The 3,912-nt window shown below is 41.2% G+C and overlaps 1 protein-coding gene across 10 annotated transcripts in view; it reads left to right on the forward strand.

Annotated features, from left to right (window-relative positions):
* Positions 1–3,912, forward strand: part of RCCD1 (RCC1 domain containing 1) — a 32,940-nt gene that overhangs the window by 21,822 nt on the left and 7,206 nt on the right. The gene's annotated exons all lie outside the window — the stretch shown is intronic.

The raw sequence follows: 3,912 nt of genomic DNA on the forward strand, positions 1-3,912 counted from the left end.
AGCCATTTTAGGTGTATAAACATTTAGAATTGGGACGTCACTGAAAATGGTATAGGGAACTCCAAGGCTCTGCCTTTCCACAAAAGCAGCTAATGAACTGGTGGTGGAAACCGTCAGAATCTACTTTTGCAGAACTCTAGAAATCTAGTCAAAAACTTCCCACGACCCGGGGAAGAAAGAAGCGGATGCTTTGCGGTGAGTGTGCTAGGACATTTCCAGTTGCCTGCCTACTACACCGCACGTGGGGGGCCGTAAGGAGGACAAGAGCTCACGGTTTTGGTGCGTGCTGTTAGCACCAGCGGGAGGAATATAGTCCTTCTCAAAGCTTCGGGACCGTGGGCTTCAACACATCCGGCACTTGCCTGAAAGACCAACCTAAGAGCTGGCCTTTGTTTTGCCAGACTCTGTGTTCCCAAGGCTGGGTGGCTCTGGCCAAAAGTGTTCCCTGGCCCTGGAATTGGCTGCAGCAACTTGGACAAGGGACGATCGTTGGGACAAGCAACTGACCTATAAGAAGACTGGAAAGAAACAAGTTGGGAAAGGAGATACTTAGGGAAAGGCCTTTCCGAGCTCCCACAGGCATAATGACGAACTGGGGAAACGTAGCCCATGCCCAGTGCTGGTGTACTCCAGGAAAGGCCTGACAAATCACTCAGCTTGCACTCTGGCTCGTCTTCAGGCTCCACACAAGCAGAAGTGGAGGCTGAGGGGCGCCTGGGTGCTTCAGTCGGTTGAGCGTCTGACTGTTGATTTGGTTCAGGTCATGAACCCAGGATTGTGGGATGGGGCCCCGTGTTGGGCTCTATGCTGAAAGTGGAGCCTGCTTAGGATTCTCCTTCCCCAAACTCTGCCCCTTTCTTTCACTCTCTCTCTAAAAAAAAAAAAAAAAAAAAAAAAATAGAGGCTGAAACAGAGTGTGAATAGCCTGGCTGAGCCATGAAGGAATGGTCCACAAAGCAGAGCCAATTGATTAAGAGGGTATTTTTTCCTCTTTTTTTTTTTTTTTTCTTTTAAATTAAGTTTATTTCTAGTAATCTCTACACTCAACAAGGGGCTCGAACTCAGGACTCCAAGATCAAGTGTGGCATATGCCAACTGAGCCAGCCAGGTGCCCCTTAGTTTTCTTTTAATAAGTGAGTTTAGCAAGGTTTCAGAATATAAGAGCAATATACAGAAACCAACTGTGTTCCTACAGGCAGGCAATAACCAGAAATTGTAAGTTAAAAATCTCACAGTGGCATCAAGAAATATGAACTACTTCGGGATAAATCTGACAAAGATGTGAAAGATCTGGATATATGACCTATAAAATACTGCTGAGAGAAGACCTAAATAAATGGATAGGTCACTTCTCCCTAAATTGATCAATAGATTCAATAACGCTAGATTCTTTTGTAGAAACTGACAAGCTAATTCTGAAATTCATCTGAAAAAGCAAAGGACCTGGAACAGCCAAAGTAACTTTTACAGGTATAAAATTGGAAAGCTAACACTACCTAATTTCAAGAATTAGTATAAATCTACACTAATCGAGACCATGTCGTATGGCCATTAAGACAAATGGATCAATGGAACAGAAACTCAAGGCAACTGATTTTTGACAAAGGTACAAAAGCAATACGGTGGAGAAAGGGACAGCCTTTTCAACTAATGTTGCTAGAAACTAGATATTTATATGCGAAGAAAAGGAACTGAAAGTCCTAGCTGGAGCCATATACATGGATACACACAGAGCCAAAATGGATCACAGACATAAACACAGAACCTGAGATTTTAAACTTCTAGAAAACCTTTACCTCTTGGGTTAGGTAACGGTTTCTTAGAACAACAAAAACACAATCCAACGAAAAACGGAATTCATCAAACTTAAACCTCTGCTCTTCAAAGACACTGTTAAAAGCCTGGAAAGAGAAGCCACAGACTGAGAGAGAATCTTTGCGAAACGGGACCAACAGACTTGTATCCAAAGCATACACGCATGCCTCATTTTATCACACTTCGCAGATACTGTGTTTTTTACAGCTTGAAGGTTTGTGGCAACCTGCATCCATCAAGTCTCTCAGCGCCATTTTTCCAACACAGTTTGCTCACTTCTGGTCTCTGTGTCCTATTTTGGTAATTCCCTCAATATTTCATACTTGGTGATCTGTAATGAGTGATTATGACTTACAGCTCATGATGGCTATTAGCTATTTTAGCAATAAAGTATTTTTTAATTAAGGTATTTTTTTTTTCCTTAGAACTAATCCTATTGCACACTTAAGGTTTCACTATCCTGTAGTAGTTTATTAACTTCTGCATGCTCTGGGAAACGAAAAAAATTCATTTCACTTGGTTTATTGTGGTGGTCTAGAACCAAACCTGCATTATCTGAGGCATGCTTGGATAGAGAACTCTCAAAACTCAACCCAGTTTTTAAAATGGGCAAAAACCGCGAATAGGTACTTGCCCAAACAAGGTAAGGATGGCAAAATAAGCACGTGAAAAGATGCTTGACATCATTAGGGTAGCGCAAATTAAAACTACAATGAGATAGTGCCTCCTATCTCCTAAAATGGCCAAAATTATAAAAACAATACCAAGTAGTAGAGAAGAGGTAGAGGAACTGAAACCTTCATCTGTTACTGGTGAGAACATAGAATAGTTCAACCACTTTGGAAAACAAACGTAGAGCTACCATTCATCTGACCTAGCTGTTCCACTCCTTGGTATTTACCCCCCAAAAAGTACAGCTCCATACAAAGACTTGTACGTGAACGTTCACAGCAGCTTTATTTTTAATAGCCCTAAACTGGAAACAAGCCAAATGTGAATAAACATAAAAAGTGAATAAACTGTGGTCTCCCCATACCACGGCATAGGACTCAACCATAAAAAGGAAAGAAATCTGGACACAACAGTACGGATGAAATTCAAAATCAAAGTGAAAAGAGCCAGCCCCATGCATAGGGGCACTTGTACCCCAACGTTTATAGCAGCACTCTCAACAATAGCCAAATTATGGAAAGAGCCTAAATGTCCATCAACTGATGAATGGATAAAGAAATTGTGGTTTATATACACAGTGGAGTACTACGTGGCAATGAGAAAGAATGAAATATGGCCCTTTGTAGCAACGTGGATGGAACTGGAGAGTGTGATGCTAAGTGAAATAAGCCATACAGAGAAAGTCAGACACCATATGGTTTCACTCTTATGTGGATCCTGAGAAACTTAACAGAAACCCATGGGGGAGGGGAAGGGAAAAAAAAAAAAAAAAGGTTAGAGTGGAAGAGAGCCAAAGCATAAGAGACTCTTAAAAACTGAGAACTGAGGGTTGATGGGGGGGTGGGAGGGAGGGGAGGCTGGGTGATGGGTATTGAGGAGGGCACCTGTTGGGATGAGCACTGGGTGTTGTATGGAAACCAATTTGACAATAAACTTCATATATTGAAAAAAAAAAAACCCACCCACACAAAAAAAAGCCCCCCAAAAGAATATATACTGCAGGATTCTACTTAGCTAAAACTCTAGAAAATGCAAACTCCTCCACAGTGACACAAAGCAGATAAATGGTTGGTAGGGGTGGGGAGGGGAAAACTGTAAAGGGGCAGGAGGAAATTTTGGGGGTAATGGTTATGTTCAGAAACTGGATTGTGGTGATGGTTTCACAAGTATGTGAAACTGTCAAAATTTATCCAAGTGTACACTGTAAATGGGCATTTATTTTCTAATAAAAATAAAGGCTGTTAAAAAACCAAAAAGCCAGGCCTATAAAAGATGTCCTGTTAGGGACAGAGAGCAGTGCAAATGGAAATTTACATATCAGGAATTGGACTTTTTCTCTCAAACTTTTCTCAAGACATATTTAGAAATAATGCACAGAACATAAAACCATACTCCCAACAAAAAAATCTTATATTTTCTTTTTAG

This window comes from Leopardus geoffroyi, chromosome B3 (genome assembly GCF_018350155.1).
Source record: "Leopardus geoffroyi isolate Oge1 chromosome B3, O.geoffroyi_Oge1_pat1.0, whole genome shotgun sequence".
In the NCBI taxonomy this organism is placed as follows: Eukaryota; Metazoa; Chordata; class Mammalia; order Carnivora; family Felidae; genus Leopardus; species Leopardus geoffroyi.